We start from the raw sequence: 20,222 nt of genomic DNA, 5'->3' as shown, positions 1-20,222 counted from the left end.
ATTCGGTGCTTCCATACCTCAATTGAGAGACGCGTGTGCCAACCTCCCATGTGTTTAAAAGTTAGGGTCTCCACATTATTTGCCAGACACAACAGCAGCAAAAACACCTTCAAAATTACAACATCCGCCTTCCATAAAATCATAATTTTGGTAACCAAAAACACCTTCATAATTAAGTTAAGAGGATTGGGTCTTTTCACGAGTAATCCGTTTACAACATCTGCCTTCCATAAAATAACAATTTTGGTAACCAAAATTACCAGTGCACATCATTCAACTTTGTTTGGATGCCCAATTTTCGAGGTGATGAGTGGGGTTCAACCAATAGACACACTAATTCTGCGGTAGTTTGTCAAAGGCTTTCATTCATCAATCTATATCGAAAGAAGACACTTTCAGTTGTTGAAGGCGACAGGAAGGCGGATTTCTTACGCTTACGAGATTGATATGTTCAGAGCAAACGTTGACATGCAGATTAGATTATATCAGAACGTTGCAATTGGAGTGGATAAGAAACTGGCCGAGAGAATTGGCCTTTTTGTGGCGTGTATAGAGACAGGCGATTGGGAAAACAGAAAGAAACAAGGACGTCATTACACACGTGATATACGGACAGGGAGTAGCTGGGAATTAAAGTAGTCTTCTGGTCAGAAGGAGAAGCAGGGTGGAATTTCTGATTTTGATTACATTATTGGGATGAGCGCGTACGCACACCCCACACTTAGAAATAACGCGTCCGAGTCGTCAACATTTGAGACGATCGCAAAGGTCAACCCAACCGCAGTGCAATGGAAGGGTCTCACTCTGGGGGAACGACTTTAATGATCATCGTTACCTCTACGCAAGGTAAGTTTATTTAGTGCTTGGCCCCAGGCCTGGCATTATCTACTGCCAGACCCTTATTTGGGGTCCAGGACACTTAGGCATGAAGCCAGTAGGGGGAGGTGGGGGTCGAGGGTCATTCTACACTACTTAACTAGGTCTTTGAGAAAACTTTATTTAATTTCCCTACATTAAGACACTATCACCACAATACCTCATTCTTACCATGGGATTTATCTACTTAAAATCTCCCCAGCGTATGTGTCGGCTTTATATGCAAACTGAAACAATGAATGTTTACTTGATTTTAAACAAAAAAAAATTATATATACAAAAATATTTTTTGGCTTTTATTATTAATTTAAATGAGGGATTAAATGATGGGGAGGGGGGCAAGCTAAGATACACCCAAAAAGAAAGAAAGAGAAAACAACTAAACAAAATGCCTATGGGGGCGGGTTAGTAAGGGATCCCCCCAACCTACTTCTAAATGTGGAGCGCCCAATGTCTTCCGGTCCCAGAGGTCGGAAGCAAGCGGGTCGTTCCCTAGTGGGAAGTGGGGGACCTAGGGACGATATTTTGAAAACAAATTAGATAGGGATGGGTAACATAGGGAATGGACGGCGTCTTCCAAGATAAATGTACGTATAAGGGCAACAGACCGGGGACAAAAAAAGAGTGGACTGGGCATATTTGGAAGCTCTCCTAGTGCCGATGAAAAAGAAAATCAGGGATGGGACCCACTTTCATGCTTGTTCTAGTCTAGCACTAAACAAAGAATTTTCCACTCGTAGTGGTTAAGACCTAACTAACCTTATGCTATAAAATAACTTTGTTTGGGGCTGGGTTCTGTAGAACCTTAGCACCGCCAGACCAATACAACTAGGGTGGGAAAACAAACTTTAACCTAGCGTCTCGTCGGATGTACAAACTATCGTTGTTCACCCATCTCCTATCAAAATCTATGCGATGTAATCTTTTCCAATCGCATCTGATCTTCACTTTAAGTTGATGTTTAAAGTAAACAACCAGATCCCGATCGGAAACAGATTCAACCCCATAGACAATTTTAAGACATGAAACCCATGTCACTAACCTGGCTACGGCTAGCATCGCGAGAAACACCAACCGATTCTCCCCAGTGAACGGCGGATCCATGTTATCAACGACGTACGCCAAATCAAGCGGCACCAACGGCTCGGGGTCAATGCGAGCCGTTACCTCTCCGACGTACTCCCAGAGCCTCCGAACTCCGCTGCAAAAAAGAAAAAGCGTGATCTCTTGTTTCATCCTCGTCATCCTCGCAGCGGGGGCAAAAGGGAGCGAATTCATCCCTCTTGCAGTCTCTGGCAAGCACGCTAAAAAGTGGCCGCGCATTCCGGACAAGCCTCCATGTAATAGAAAACTCTGAATTGTTTAAAAAGCTTCTGGCTGGTGCCCAATTCCACTTAGAGAGGACCTCCTCCCTCGACATCTGCAGCCGCTCAACCAGCGGATATTTTGTGGTCCTCCCCACTAAATCTTGATATAGCCTCCTCCTAGGCCGTGCAAGGTCACTGGACCTCGGCAATGCCCTAAGGGCGGCTCGGCATTTGTAGAGGAATTGCCGTTCCCCCACCGGTTTTCTGTGACCTTCAGCGGCAAGGGAGGATATGAGCTGTAGAAAAGCTTGCTCCACAGCTGGTACCCAGTGCAATTCCCCAAGCAGTGTCCGACTCAGCAACACCAATCTTTCGGCGTACTTATGAATTAACAAGTAAGGCATTCCTAAGCCTCCCTCGCTGAATTTCTGTGTACAGACCTGTCTACGGCCATATGGCTTTCCCCCTTTCCAAAGTATTTGAAAAGGAGTTGCTCCAAAGCCTTACAGCAGTCCGCAGGCAGAGGAAGTACTAACAAGTGGTAAAGGATCAACGGAAAGACGTAAGTTTGACACGCCTCCGCACGACCCTTCAGGGATAAGCCACTGCGAATCCAAGTCCTTACTGACGATTCGACCTTCGTCTGTAATTCCGACCAATTTTCGTCCAGCTGGAGTCCAGGCCCGAACCACACTTCGAGAATCTTTACTGGACAATCCGTCCAGCCGAACCCACCTGGAAGCGAGTTTACCCCAGTCCAGGTACCCAACCGCAGGCCAACGGACTTGCTGGGATAGACTGCGGCCCTTGTGACACTTTCATACTCAGTGACCGCCTCACTCACCGCTTTGATACTTTCTTTCGCCCTACGCAAACGGTGACATCATCAGCGTACGTGGACACCCTGGCGACTTTGCCACTAGGTAGAGCTATGCCGCGCAGGACTGGTCTAGTCGTCTCGTCCCTTAATTTGCAAAGGAAGGGCTCCAATGCCAGGACATACGACAGAGGCGACAGCGGACAACCCTGGCGCACCGACCGAGATACCCCAAAGGACTCCGACAACTTACCATTTACTTGTACTGCTACCGCAGGATCACGATACAGAACAGAAATCCACTTGCAAAAGTCCGGACCAAAGCCGGCAGTCTCCATAACAGATTCCAAGAAACCATGGTCGACCTTATCGAACGCTTTGGACTGATCTAAATTGATCATCGCGGCTCCTGTGTCGTCTTCTAACCCCTGTATGATCGTGCGCACCAAGTGCAAGTTGTTTTGAATCGATACGGTTCGACCAAGTCGTCGATAACAACCTGCAGTCAGCTTGCAAGAACGCGGGCCAAAATCTTCAACTCTGTATTTAGCAGAGTAATGGGCCTATAATCATCTTAGTCCTTCCCACCATGCCGCTCTCTCTTCTTCAGTAGTGTGACCACTCCTTTGGTTACCTGTTCAGGGATGGATCCCTGAGCAAACCAGTGGTTAAACACACCCGTTAGAAGAGGAACAAACATGGGCGACAGCCTCAAATGCGGTTCGTAGAGCAGACCATCGAGCCCCGGAGATTTGTTAAGCCCAACCTGCTTCAATGCAGTAATGATTTCACACTATAACCATCCCATCACAGCTAGCTGCTCGGTTCGCAGTAAGGCAGGGTGAGCCAGCTAAATAGCTACCAAACCCCTGGCCGTGGAGTCTGGGTGGTAGGATAAAGCATTCCTCCAGATGTTGACGAAACCCATTGTAAATTTCCCGAGTCAATACGAGGGTATATCCTTCCAGGTTTTTCACCTTCCGAATGTACCCATCTGAGCAACGTTTTAAGGCAGTCTTATGCTCAACAGCGTCAATGTTCACGGCTTCGTTAGAGACACTTTTTAACCTAGCTCTAACTACTTGACCTTCATAACGCTCGCTAGCTAAGCGCTGGATCCCTCTTAACTACTGCTATCTCTAGGGGATCCCCACCAATCATTGCCCGGGTCAGCCTATCATCTAGATGCCTTTTGGTCTGTGCGCTAGTTAATGTGAGGCGTTGGCTCTATTGGACACAAAAGAGCCTAATGGTAGCCTTAAGTTTAACCCACCAGCTACTCCCGGTAACCGCCCTCACTAACTCCCGCTGAATTAGTGTTGTCAGCTGCTCTTGGAAGTCGTTCATCTCCAGTAAGGAGGCGTTCAACTTCCAGTAGCCTGCCAACCTAGGCCTATTATCTACTCTCAAACGGGCCATTACTAATTTCTGGTCCGAATGACCTAGCCAGGCGAACGTGGGACAAGATAAGAAATCTATGTCGCCTCTTCTAACTAACATCATGTCCAAGTAAATATTTGGACCGGAGGCCAGGCTATTCTGCCACGTCAACATCTCCCTCCCCGGGTGATCCAGACGGAACCTGTAGACAAGATCGCACGAGACAATCAGGTCAGACATGCTGCTTTCACACCTCTCCGACCCTCTATTTCCCCCGACCTTATCTATCTTGGGGTCCAGGATGGCATTCCAGTCCCCCATTAAAACTACCCGCTCCGGACCCGCCGAAAGGAACACCTCCACCTGCCGAAAAAAGGAAACCCTCTCCACAGCGATATTGGGCGCGTAAACAGCCAAAATCTGGAACTTACCGCTTTTAACGGCAACATCGACAACGACCAGCCAACCGGAGGCAGATAAGTATAATTTTTGTGTGGTGCCCACCACTGTTTTTATATCACACTTCTATACTTACCACCAACAAACATTAATAAAAAACTAAAATACCTTCATAAAATTCTCACCAATATCAGTATATCACAACTTTTTCATTCACTAATAACAATAGTCCATAACAAATTGTTGTGGTTGCACACATTCATTTGCATATGTGGATAGTAATTACACATAAATAGGTAGACTCGGTTAGTTTGAGGTGTGTGTTCACCAGAAGCCACCGAAGGCCGCCGAGAGCAGATATGTTTCTCCAGCAAAGACTCTCTTATTTGACACCATTACGTAAATATCCTGTAAATATACCTTTTCCTAATACACTTCTTATTTGATCTACTCGAACGTGGCAAAAAAGCGACAATTTACGCCGTTTCCCGTGGAATCCATCTTGAAAAAAAATAACAAACTGTAAAAGTGAATTTTTATAAAACGACAAACAGATTCGTATGACTAAATTACGAAGAACAGATTCGTATTACTAAATTACAAGGAAGTAACATAAAAAATTAAAAAAAAGTTCACCAGTGGATTTTCTAATTGCTGTAAATACCAACTAAAGACTTTTTGGTAAACCAAATTTTTCTCTTCGGTATTAAAAAAAATACCACAGTTAAATTACAATCAAGGAAAAAAAATTTTTAAACTAAAGTTGTCACTGGATAACGGATATAAGACAGTAAAACGTCACGTAAAAAAAAATTAAATGTAGTCCATACATTTTTTTTTTTTCAATTGTGACTCAATTTGAAAAAAAATTTTTCTATGGAAAGAGTTGTACTTAAGTTCGGCTGTTATTTATATATAAAGTAAATCGTATTTTGTGGTTTCAGCAAAAGCCCCGGTTCTTATGTTGTGGTTGGATGAGTTTGACTTGCTAGCGAAGTAAAAAAATATTATTCGAGCAGCGATATTACTATTGAAAACAGGAACTATAAACATTTTTTTTCTAACACAAGCCATTTTATATGGTACGGATATCGTGTTGCATGTGAAATTGTACAATTTTTCTTCGTAACTGCATTACTGCTACTGAAGGATACAAAAAAAATGGAAGATTTATCTAGAATGGTAATGCAATTTTTGCAGACGCAACAAAAGGCGCAATCCGAGCTAGATGCACGTAGAGAGGAGAAATTATTGAAATGGCAAATGGAACAAGAAGAAAGGCAGAAGCAATTACAATTTGAACAAGAAGAAAGGCAGAAGAAATTACAAGTTGAACAAAAAGAAAGGCATACGAAATTACAATTTGAATATGAAGAAAGGCAAAATGAACGTTTTGCTAAAACACTGGAACTATTAAAGACTAATCGAGAAAATGTTATACAACTATATTTAATAGCATGGGCACATTTAATTATGTGCCGGAGGAAGAAAAGACTTTTGAAGCATACTATACAAGATACGAGGATGTCTTTCACCTGGACTGAAAAAGTTGGCCAAATAGCCAGAAAGTGAGCATTTTACTCAGGAAGTTGGGTGTAAGAGAACACACTGTAGGCACCGCCAAAAATGGCCGCAAAATCAAGTTGTTGTTGTTTTTTAAAACTAAATTACATTTATTAAAATCCATTATTTCTGAGTAACGTTTTTTTTTCCAGAAAGATAAAACCCTGAATTTTATCATATAGAAAACAGAATAATGTAAAACTTTTTCTACTATTTTTAATTCAATTTTAAATGTTAAATTTTCCCAAAAAGTTAACAATTGACATTTTTTGTCTTGCACAAAAAACGTATTTAAATATTTAAAAAAAAGGGTTTTTGAAATAATTAATTTATTTATTTATTGTCTAACTAAGATTTAGGATGATTTTCTAAGAGAATATGCAAAAATATTATAATATAAGTACCGGAATTTCAAATAATTCCACTTATTCATATAGGTAACCAGATATTTCGCATCTACGTAGAGTTCAGATCGACTCTGTTTACGTTTTCGTTTTGATAATAAGAAAACTATGGAAGACCAAACAGGCCAAAAAAACTTATTTTTCAGTGACGAAAATTTCAATGTATTATTAAGCTGAGGCTGGCCAGTACCAGATGGGTGACCATTTGTATGAGTTTGGTTTTTAATGTGTATGTGTGTGGGGGCTAGGCTCCCCAAAATGGGGGGGGGTCAATTTAAAGCAGAATAAAAAAAGATTATTTCAGCGCGTTTGGTCCACCGTAGTCGAAAGGCGGCAAACGTTTTCAAACGGGATCGAAAAAATGATGCTATTTTTAACACAAAGGGCACAATATTTATCGAATGTTTTTTTTTTGTATCGATTATTCAAAGCATGCTCTGTTTAATAATGGTCATGCATTATTCGGCTCGCTAAAAAAAAATTGTTAATTTATTTATCAAAAATTTTAAAATGGCTTTTTTCGTATAAATATTAAAAAATTTTTTTTTTGTTTTGCTTAACTTAAATTAATTATTTTACTTAACATATTCACCGAATTTCACACTTCAAAACTCAAAAGCGGGATAATTAAACACAATCGAAGTTCTGATATTCAGACGTCAAAATAAGGTATGCAAACATTTTTTTTTTTTTTTTTTTTTAAATCTATAATTCTGTCCGTTACAACAACACAATATGTTTTGTTCAGTTTCAGATGATTATTTTAAGCATATTTGTTCCCACTTCAAAACAAGGGGGGGTTTTGTAAGCAAAAAAAAAATATATATAAATATCGTTTATGAAAAATAAGTACACTGTTATAAAGTTCATTCTTCTCCTAACAATCGCTGAAAATTTCGTATTGATCGGATAATTACCTGATTTTTGGTAGATTTTTAAAAAGACGGTCCGTCAAAAAGTACTGACCTGCCCCCCCCAGTTTTGGCGGTGCCTAGAACACAGCAAGTTCGTAGATTATATACTACCTAAAAAACTACGGAATTAGATTTCATGGAAGCCGTAAAATTACTAAAAGAATTATTTAATCCGAATATATCTCTTTTTCATAAGAGATGGTTGTGTATGAATCTAAGGAAGATGGACAACCAAGATTATTTGACATACGCATCAGTTGTCAATAAAAACTGTGACAATTTTAAGCTGGCGGAACTAACAGTAGAAGATTTCAAATGCCTAATCTTCGCACAAGGGTTAGTGTCCACGAAAAATGCAGAAATACGCAGACGAGTGTTGTCTAAGTTGGAATCTGAGCAAGATTTAACACTTCAGAAATAAGCAGAGGATTGTGAAAGGGCCATTACACTAAAAAGGATTAAAAAAAAGATAGAAGAATTCGGAGTGGAATATGTAAGAAAGGTTAGAATACCATACACACCAACCAAGAACTATACAAATAAAAGCAGTCAAAACGGAACGAGATATTCCAAATATAATAATTATAGTAAAGAATATAACAAGTCTCTCCCTAGATAAGAGATGCGCAGAAAGACATTGGGAATCGGATTGCCCTTATAAGAAGAAAAAATGCTACATTTGCAAGAAAGTCGGACACGATTGTTGCAGATATTTCACCAGAAAGAGAGTACAGCAAACAAAATCAAATGAAAAATTAGACAAAAATCGACGAAAATACATAAAAGCGGAAATATTTAAAACGCCAATAAAATTACAACTGGATTCTGGATCCGATATTCCTATAATAAACTTGAATACAGGGAAAAAGTTGGGTAAACCAACCATGATGAAAACAAGTAAATCAGCTCGGACGGTAACTGGTGGTGAGATAAAATTTGAAGTTATCCTTCCGATAAAATTGAAAGGGATTAGAAAGAAATTAAAAATGTTCGTATTGAAAAATAGCGAAAACCTGTTTGGAATAGATTTAATTGAGAAATTTGGACTCTGGGAAAAGCCAATTAATACAGCCTGTAAATAAATAGAATGTACTACTCCAACAACAGAAAATATAAAAGAGGACTTAAAAAAATTATTCCCTGATGTATTTATGACTAAATTAGGTCGTTGCAATAAATTTAAGGCCTCGTTTGCACTTAAAGAAAACACCAGCCCAATTTTTAGAAAAAAGCGAAACGTTCCGTTCGCTGGGTTGGAAAAGATTAATAAAGAATTATACAGATTGGAACAGACAGGAATACTATAAAAAATAGAACATAGCGACTGGGCAGCCCCCACCGTATATGTAAAGAAAAAGAATGATGAAATCAGAGTGTGCGCAGACTTTTCGACAGGTCTAAACTCCATATTACAAGATTGCCATTACCCTCTACCAAGCCCAGAGGAAATATTCACAAAGTTGAATGGTGGTAATATCTTCTCCAAGATAGACGAGCGACGCGTATTTACATATACCGGTCGAGGAGAATTGCTCAAAAATACTATGCATCAACACGCATAAGGGATTGTACAAATAAAACCGGTTGCCCTTTGGCATCAAAGTAGCGCCTGCCATTTTTCAACAAGCGATGGACACCATGCTAAGTGGTATTGAGTGCGCATGTGAATACCTGGACGACATTGTTATCAGGAGCAAATCCCTAGAAGAACATAAGGAGCATTTAAAACAAGTATTCACTCGAATACAAGAATTCGGGTTCAAAGTAAACGAAAATAAATGCGACTTTTCTATGAGCGAAATTAAGTATCTTGGACATATAATAAATAAACATGGGCGACGTCCAGACCCAGAAAGATCTGCGGCAATAAAAAAACATGCCAGCACCTAATAACGTAACAATCTTGCAGAGTTTCTTAGGACTCGCAAATTATTACCAATCTTTTATTGAAGGGATGCATAATTTGCGAGCTCCCTTAAATGAGCTGCTAAAAAAGGACACACCTTGAAATTGGACGCAAGAATGTCAACCCGCTTTTGACAAAATAAAGAGCGCACTAACATCTGAATTATTTCTAACTCACTATGACACAAAATTAAATATAGTCGTCGCTAGTGACGTTAGTTCCTACGGCATAGGAGCATGCATTCAACATATCATGCCTAATGGATCTAGAAAACCGATAGCTTACGCTTCGCGAACGCTGCTTCCAGCAGAGAAGGCGTATTCACAGATTGAAAAAGAAGCGTTAGTATAATCCTTGCAGTGACTAAATTCCACCGATATTTATATGGTATACAATTCATACTTGAAACCGACCATAAACCATTAGTCACAATCTACGGATAAAAAAAAAGGATACTGATACCACAGAAACATAATTTGGAAGAATCAGTGATTGCAGCAATTCGAACAAACGTCGAAGTGAAAAATATGATAGCAAACATCATTAAAGAACTACCGGTAACATTGTCGGACATTAAAAGAGAAGCCGATAAAGATGAATATATAAATGATATAAAAGAAAAAAATTATAAATGACGAAAAGGTTCAGGAATTTTTTCCATATGTAACGATGTGTTATTATATAGCGAGAGAATAGTAATACCTAAAACGTTGCAGAAGAGGTTTTTGAGAGATTTCCACACAGGACATCCGGGGATAAATCGGATGAGGTCTCTAATGAGAAGCTACGTATACTGGCGTAACATGGACGTAAACATAGCTACAACAATAAATAGATGTGAAGGATGCCAGTTAGCGGTAAAATCCCCACCTATAGTACACAAACCTTGGCCGAAACCGACCACCCATGATCGAGAATCCACATGGACTTCGCTGGTCCAGTAGCAGAAAATTACTACTTATTTGTAGTAGATAGTTATACAAAATGGCATGAGGTCATGCGTTGCAGGAATCCAACAACGAACACCTCAATAGGATTCCTACAAGAGTTATTTGCACGATTTGGTGTACCAGACACACTGGTCACTGACAATGGAACTCAATTCACATCCACAGACTTAAAGGAATTTTGTGACACGTTCCGAGTAAAGCATATCACAACTCCGCCGTATCATCTAAGATCAAAAGGCGTCGCAGAGAGGTTCATGGACACGTTAAAACGAGCGTTGCAAAAATCCATTGGGATACCAACGGAAAAAGCTTTGCAACAATTTTTGCAAATGTATAGGATAACACCGCACCCTAATACCCCGTCAAACATATCACCAGCTGATTTAATGTTTGCCAGAAAGGTGAACTCAGCGTTTGATAAACTATTGCCAAGACATGCAATTGTCCGAAACACTACACACATGATAAGAAAGAAATATAACTCGGGAGATCGAGTATATTTCAAGTGCTACAGGAATAACACTTCTTACTGGGAATGTGGAGTAGTGGATAAATGCATTAATGATTGTACACACATGACTAAAGGTCCACAAAATATACATAAAAGGTACCTGAACCAAATAAAAAAAACGCCACATTCAAGATGGTGATTCTACAACAGCAGTCGAAGAGGAGGAAACCATGCACATCATATACGAATCCTTTAATTTGGAACCGCCTCAATATACACCTGAGCCCCGAAGATCAGGTAGAAAAAGAAAGTTTAATGAACCATTAATGTTAAATCCCAAGAGAAAAAAATATTGAAATCTGTGCGACTTCAAATCTTGTGAGGAGGGTGTTGTGGTGGCACACATTCATTTGCATATGTTGATAGTAATTACACATAAATAGGAAGATTCGGTTAGTCTGAGTGTGTGTTCACCAGAAGCCACCGAAGGCCGCTGAGAGCAGATATGTTTCTCCAGCAAAGACTCTCTTATTTGACACCATTATGTAAATATCCTGTAAATATACCTTTTCCTAATGCACTTCTTATTTGATCTACCTTTGTTTGTTGAGTCGTCATTTGTATTGCTTTCTTGGTTACTTGTTTCAACCTGCAAACTAAAGACAAATAATTTACTTTAATTTAAACTTACCAACATTTTTACAAAATACCTCAATTCTTAACGGAACTTACATTTTATTGTAATATTCAATGTCAAGGTCGTTTACATGTGAACAAGTGAACAACATAAATTCATAATCTTTTCAATGAGAACAAATACAAACGAATGAAAACTTTTAGAATTCAAACCAAAGCACTAAACCAAAAAACAACAATTTTATGTAATTAAATCAAACAGTTTTGTATTTCATTAATTGGCACTCGTACAGTTTTATCAAGACATTAAAAAACGAAAACATTGAAAAAAAAGAGTTATATTGTACGTACCCGTTATCGATCAAGTTCTCCGAAAAGAAGTAATTTAATTTGATCAAGTACTTTTTTTTACAGAGGCAAATCAAATTTGAATGAAATCGATCTATCGTCGCCACTTAGCTATTTAGGGACACGAGGAGGGGGGGGGCGGCTTTAAACGCAAAGAATTAGTACCAAAGGACAAAATAAAAAAAGATTTTAAAAAAAGACACGGAAACTTTGTAAAATAAGTAAAAAAAAAATTATCTGTCTATATTTTCTGCTCATGTTTTAAAATAAACTCGTCAAATTTTGACAAACTGTAATTGAAGTGATTGAAGTTATCTCCCTCTGGTGATCCCTTCTTGTAAGGGGAAAAAAGATAGCCGCTACCCGATCGATCTCATTAAAATTTGATTTTCCTCGGTAAAAAAATTAAAAAACTGCTTGATCACATTTAGTGATTATGTTTGCATAAAAACTTTATTCCATAACGAGTACGTAAAATAATTTTTTTTCAATATTTTAATTTGTTGATGTGTTGATTAAACTGTACAAGTACTCTTTAATTATATCAAATCACGGATGAAACAAAAATAAATAAAAAATTTCAGTGTGAAGTGTGTAATGGGTATAGGCATACAGACAAATATATGTATATAAATCCAGGCATAGCTACATCTGTACATATATGCTCACTCATGTGCATTTACATAGACACACATATACATATAGTCACAAAGGTCAGCAGATGCATGCCTACAAAAACACTTGTACGGAGACATGGACACACAAATATATATCCAGGCATACATATGACCCATGAATCTATATATATATATATATATATATATATATATATATATATATATATATCTATATATATATCTATATATATATCTATATATATATATATAAATATATATATATATATATATATATATATTTCTATATATATATTTCTATATATATATATATATATATATATATAAATATATATATATAAATATATATATATATTTATATATATATATATTTCTATATATATATATATATATATATATATATATATATTTATATATATATATATATTTATATATATATATATATATAAATATATATATATAAATATATATATATATAAATATATATATATTTCTATTGGATTTTTACCCTTCACCGGACTATCCATTCATGTGAAATCATTTTATCATTTTTCTTTTTTTGCCTCCTGTTCCCCTTACCTCACCCTTTTTTTTTTAACCAAGTAAGATCTCTGACTTACTTCTAGTTTCATTAAATACTTTTATATGCAAAATCCGATCCTGCATTTTGCTAATTCCTGCCCTCTGATGAGAAGGAGAGTATTTCTTCGAAACTCCGCGGATTAAGGACTATCCACTTATTTTGTGTTTCCTTTTTTAAAATTAAATATGTTTTTAACTCTTTTTCAAGATGTCTTTTAACATGTTTTATTAATCATTTGTTCATATATATATATATATATATATATATATATATATATATATATATATATATATATATATATATATATATATATATATATATAATAAACAAGTGGGGTGCAAGCAAATTACACAGCGATCTGAATGTTGTTAAGTATCGATTTGTGTTCTGTTATATTTTTTCTCATATTCATATGTGCGAGGCAAGGCACGACATTTTACAACATTGCGTTACTTCTCTATCAAAGGAGGTAATACATGGGAGGGCGCAAAACATGACACCTAAAGCCAGAATTGTGATATGGCTGAAATGCTCAAACAAACAAGAAACATGCACTACACTTTCATCGTTAGTCGTTTGATGCTGATTGCACGTAAAACATCAGGTTTAAGTCTGGAATTATAAGTTAAGGTCATTGTAAAGTTAACGGAATCGAATCTGATAAAACTAATTCGCAATTTTCATAATGTAATCATGTGATTATTGTTTTGTTTCTTGTTGGTTCAAATCTATTTTTGTTATTTGATTGACTTCGCTATTTGTTCAATTCCTTCATTTTTGAAATGTTTATGTGAAATATTCAGGTTTGCATTTTTTTTATGTTTGGATTATTTTAGGCACCGCCAAAACTGGGGGGAGGGCAGGTCAGTACTTTTTGACGGGCCGTCTTTTAAAAAATCTACCAAAATCAGGTAATTATCCGATCAATACGAAATTTTCAGCGATTATTAAGAGAAGAATGAACTTTATAACAGTGTACTTATTTTTCATAAACGATATTTATATATATATATATATATTTTTTTTTTTTGCTTACACCCCACCCCTTTTTGAAGTGGGAACAAATATGCTTAAAATAATCATTTGAAACTGAACTCAACATATTGTGTTGTTGTAAGGGACAGAATAATAGATTTAAAAAAAAAAAAATGTTTGCATACCTTATTTTGACGTCTGAATATCAGAACTTCGATTGTGTTTAATTATCCCGCTTTTGGGTTTTGAAGTGTGAAATTCGGTGAATATGGTAAGTAAAATAATTAATTTAAGTTAAGCAAAACAAAAATTTTTTTTAAATATTTATACGAAAAAAGCCATTTTAAAATCTTTGATAAATAAATTAACAATTTCTTTTTAGCGAGCCGAATGCATGACCATTATTAAACAGAGCATGCTTTGAAGAATCGATACAACAAAAAAAGATTCGATAAATATTGTGCCCTTTGTGTTAAAAATAGCATCATTTTTTTCGATCCCGTTTGAAAACGTTTGCCGCCTTTCGACTACGGTGGACCAAACGCGCTGAAATATTTTTTTTTTATTCTGCTTTAAATTGCCCCCCCCCCCATTTTGGGGAGCCTGGCCTCCACACACATACACATTAAAAACCAAACTCATACAAATGGTCACCCATCTGGTATTGGCCAGCCTCAGCTTAATAATACATTGAAATTTTCGTCACTGAAAAATAAGTTATTTTGGCCTGTTTGGTTTTCCATAGTTTGCTTCTTATCAAACGCCAACGTAAAGTGTCGATTTAGATTCTAGATCGACGCGAAATAACTAGTTACCTATATGAATAAGTGGAATTATTTGAAATCCAGGTACTTATATTATAATATTTTTGCATATTCTCTTAGAAAATAATCCTAAATCTTAATTAGACAATAAATAAATAAATTAATTAATTATTTCAAAAACCTTTTCTTTTTTTTTTTAAATATTTATGTACGTTTTTTGTGCAAGACAAAAAATGTCAACTGTTAACTTTTTGGGAAAATTTAACATTTAAAATTTAATTAAAAATAGTAGAAAAAGTTTTACATTATTCTGTTTCCTATATGATAAAATTCAGGGTTTTATCTTTCTGGAAAAAAAAAGTTACTCAGAAATAATGGATTTTAATAAATGTAATTTCATTTTAAAAAACAACAACAACTTGATTTTGCGGCCATTTTTGGCGGTGCCTAGATTATTTTGATTACTGTTCTCATCTTGGATGTAAACAGTAGTTCGACTAATCCAAAAAATAATGAAATGTTCAATCTTTTACACTAGGAACAAAATAATGATTACACCGTTTTACGATGAACATAAGTTCTTTGTTCTGGAGCAGTTGAGTTTTTCTTTTTATAATAATTTCACGTTTAAATTGTGTTTTTTGTCTTTTAATTTTGATTATTTTATATTTTCATATATTTAAAATTGTTTAATGAATTGGACACACAAAACAAAATTTGTATCAATTTACTAAAGATTATATTTCTTAATATAATCCTGACAAACAAACAAATTTTCTGCGTTGGACACAAAAGAAAAACGATTTTTTTTCGTATTAAATTCCTGGAATGGAAGGTAAGTTTTTTTGTTTTGTTTTGTTTTTTTTTTCACTTGACAACCATATTATTCAACAACTTTAAAATAATCTTAAATATTAAAATAAGTTTATTTTTTATTGCAATACAATATGAAAGGTAAGTTATTTTTTACGCTTTAAAAAATCCATTCAATAACTTTTAAAATAATCTGAAACAGTTTTATTTTTTGCAGTTAATCAAAAATATTGATTCTTAAAATAATATTAAACATAAAAAAGGTTTAATTTTATTGCAATCTAATAAAATATTGATTTCGTGAATAAAAATGCGTTTATTTAAGATTAAGATTTTAGAAAATCCTAATGTTTATCATAAACACAAATATATATATATATATATATATATATATATATATATATATATTGTGAGAATTTTGAATTGGTTGACTTACCGAGGGTGGGTCGGTGGGGAGGGAGAAAGGAGTGCTGATAGCTGTGACCAGACCAACAGTCAACACGGCCGGTGGTCCGACTGGTCCGTTAATCAAAGAACCTGAGTGCCTATTCATTAAAAGTTAAATAGACATTTCAGTCACGCGTGAATCTCGTTGACTGAGAGTTGGAGTAGATAAAAAGGGGTGGTCGCTCTACTGTTATGTTAGTAGTTGTTACTCTTCGACCATCGTTACACATTTGTTACTTTTACAAGGAAAGACTGCTTGTAAGCAACGTCGACATTTCGTTGCAAGACTTAAACCGTCTTTTCTTCCCCTCCCCCTATACACACGAGCAAACAGTTAATAAAACATGTTAAAAACACTTTAAAGAAGACTTTAAAACATATTTAATCTGAAAAAGAACTACTTGATAAGTGAATAGTTCTTAATCCGCGAAGTTTCAAAGAAATACTTTCTTTTACTTGTGCAAATGGAAATTCCATTAACTTTCTTGAATTTATATTTTTGGATTTTACCGTCATTGGATTATTTACCTTTCACCAGACTATCCATTCACGTGTAATCACCTTTTTCTTCACCAAATTCCTCAGCTTCACTTTTTTGTTATCAAGTAAGATCTTTAACTTACTTGCACTTTTATCAAATACTTTTGTATGCAAAATCCGATCCCGCATTTTGCTAATTCCCACCCTCTGATGAGAAGGAAAGTATTTCTTCAAAACTCCGCGGATTAAGAAGTTTGTTGAATTGTTAGACAACTGAACGCAAAACTGTTTTTTTTTCGGATTATAACCCCCCCCACACACACACAAACATACATATATATTAGCTGAAACAATAATGTAACAGAAAATACGGTAATAAAAATTAAAACGCATATTTGCTCTACAACAGTATTGAGCACTTTCTTAAGGTTTTTATTAATTACCATTTCTACTAAACTATATATATGTGTGTGTGTGTGTGTGTGTGTTTAGAAAGAGTTTTCTGTCCTAATTTACCTATTATGTCACTAGAGAATTCCGTTTAAGTTTTGATATTTTATTCAATGTTTTAGGTTTTGGAATAATGGAATAAGGATTTTTTTTTTATTTCGTTTACATAAAATGATTTTTTTATTACGTTTACATAAAATGATTTTTTTTATTTCGTTTACATAAAATGATTCTTTTATTCCGTTTACATAAAATGATTTTTTTTTTCGGTTACATAAAATGATTTTTTTATTTCGTTTACATAAAATGATTCTTTTATTACGGTTACATAAAATGATTTTTTTATTTCGTTTACATAAAATGATTTTTTTATTTCGTTTACATAAAATGATTTTTTTTATTTCGTTTACATAAAATGATTTTTTTATTTCGTTTACATAAAATGATTTTTTTATTTCGTTTACATAAAATGATTTTTTTATTTCGTTTACATAAAATGATTTTTTTATTTCGTTTACATAAAATGATTCTTTTTTTACGTTTACATAAAATAATTTTTTTATTTCGTTTACATAAAATGATTCTTTTATTACGTTTACATAAAATGATTATTTTATTACGTTTACATAAAATGATTCTTTTATTTCGTTTACATAAAATAATTCTTTTATTTCGTTTACATAAAATGATTTTTTATTTCGTTTACATAAAATAATTCTTTTATTTCGTTTACATAAAATGATTTTTTATTTCGTTTACATAAAATAATTCTTTTATTTCGTTTACATAAAATGATTTTTTATTACGTTTACATAAAATAATTTTTTTTTATTTCGTTTACATAAAATGATTATTTTATTACGTTTACATAAAATGATTATTTTATTACGTTTACATAAAATGATTTTTTTATTTCGTTTACATAAAATAATTCTTTTATTTCGTTTACATAAAATGATTTTTTTATTTCGTTTACATAAAATGATTTTTTTATTTCGTTTACATAAAATGATTTTTTTTATTTCGTTTACATAAAATGATTTTTTTATTTCGTTTACATAAAATGATTTTTTTATTTCGTTTACATAAAATGATTTTTTTATTTCGTTTACATAAAATGATTTTTTTATTTCGTTTACATAAAATGATTCTTTTTTTACGTTTACATAAAATAATTTTTTTATTTCGTTTACATAAAATGATTCTTTTATTACGTTTACATAAAATGATTATTTTATTACGTTTACATAAAATGATTTTTTTATTTCGTTTACATAAAATAATTCTTTTATTTCGTTTACATAAAATGATTTTTTATTTCGTTTACATAAAATAATTCTTTTATTTCGTTTACATAAAATGATTTTTTATTACGTTTACATAAAATAATTTTTTTTTATTTCGTTTACATAAAATGATTATTTTATTACGTTTACATAAAATGATTTTTAATTTCTTTACATAAATTATTCTTTTATTACGCTTACATAAAATTATTTTTTTATTTCGTTTACATAAAATGTTTTTTTATTTCGTTTACATAAAATAATTTTTTTTATTTCGTTTACATAAAATGATTATTTTATTTCGTTTACATAAAATGATTTTTAATTTCTTTACATAAATTATTCTTTTATTACGTTTACATAAAATTATTTTTTTATTTCGTTTACATAAAATGATTCTTTTATTTCGTTTACATAAAATAATTTTTTTTATTTCGTTTACATAAAATGATTATTTTATTTCGTTTACATAAAATGATTTTTAATTTCTTTACATAAATTTATTTTTTTATTTCGTTTACATAAAATTATTCTTTTATTACGTTTACATAAAATTATTCTTTTATTTCGTTTACATAAAATTATTCTTTTATTTCGTTTACATAAAATGATTCTTTTATTTCGTTTACATCAAATGATATAAAATCATATTTAATTCAATAAAAACTCAATAATAATGATAATCGTGTGAAATAATATTTAATTTAATAAAAACTCAATACTAATGATAATCATATAAAATCCTATTTAATACAATAAAAACTAAATACTAATTATAATCATATAAAATCATATTTAATTCAATAAAAAACTGAATAATAATTATAATGGAGAGTAGATAATACAGTGGATGTGTTATCGGCAGCTCCAGTAACTCTCGCTTCTCCTATTTTGTCATTCAGTCCTCATACAATGAGTGATTTTTCTGACAAAGGGTGAAGAAAAAGCTGCTTAAAGGTCGGTACTACTTGGTGACCAGCAGTCTGAGATGTCGAAAATTCTTCTGTCTCTGTCTGTCCTTGTGGCCATGTCACTAGTAAGGGTGCTGGAGGTAAACGTTTTGTCTGGGCTGACGTTATCCGCCTGATAGTCAGGGACCCGAACCTTGGATTAACCACTAAGGAGGCTGTCCTATCAGCAGGCGCAAAGTACTGGGACTGCTGTATTGCCATTTGGTGAGTGGATCTGGACCATGAAGTAGTCTCTGGTGGGGCCTCTCGATGTCATACTAGTGGGTAATTGTTACGGCTTTACCTTTTCGTGTGCTCCAAATAAAAAATTTTTCCTGTCTTTTTCTCTCTTACTTTCCCTCTCTGTACTGCTCTAACCAAGTATGCCGACCTATTCCACAAATCCCAAAACCTCAACATGAAATATCTCCAGAATAAAAACTCGATTAAACCTAGAACCCCATCTTCCAGCATAGACCCCTACTACCAGGTCTCCTTCTCCAATATCAGGGGTCTACGTTCCAACCTTCCAGAGGTTGAAACCCAATTACAGGAGACGAAACCGGACATATTATTTCTAAGTGAAACTGGAATAGGGCCGACCACTTCCCTAGATGAGTTCATAATTAATGGATACTCCAATTTAACAGCTAAATCTGACACCCAAGATCGCCATGGGCATGGAATATGTGCCTACATTAAGGATGGCTTCCTATGTGGCAGGGATATCTCTAGAGCAGATCCTAATTTACCCTATATGTGCTTCAGGGTTGCACTTGCTAACACCACTGCATTTATATTTGCCCTCTATAGGCCCCACAACAGCGGAGTTACTATCTTTAAGAGCATATCTGAGAAAATAGACCACATACTGTCTTTACATCCCTT

At 34.3% G+C, this 20,222-nt stretch overlaps 1 non-coding gene across 1 annotated transcript; it reads right to left on the bottom strand.

The window, feature by feature from the left end:
* Positions 1-691: 691 nt before the first annotated feature.
* LOC145249102 (U1 spliceosomal RNA) lies at positions 692-854 on the bottom strand. Its single transcript, XR_013863481.1, has one exon. It is a non-coding gene; the product is annotated as a U1 spliceosomal RNA (small nuclear RNA).
* Between the last annotated feature and the right edge of the window lie 19,368 nt (positions 855-20,222).

Source organism: Euprymna scolopes, chromosome 27 (genome assembly GCF_053919585.1).
Source record: "Euprymna scolopes isolate OS-2025 chromosome 27, ASM5391958v1, whole genome shotgun sequence".
Classification (NCBI taxonomy): Eukaryota; Metazoa; Mollusca; class Cephalopoda; order Sepiida; family Sepiolidae; genus Euprymna; species Euprymna scolopes.
Note: the sequence above shows the minus strand (reverse complement) of the source record. Positions and strands in the feature narration are given on the sequence as shown.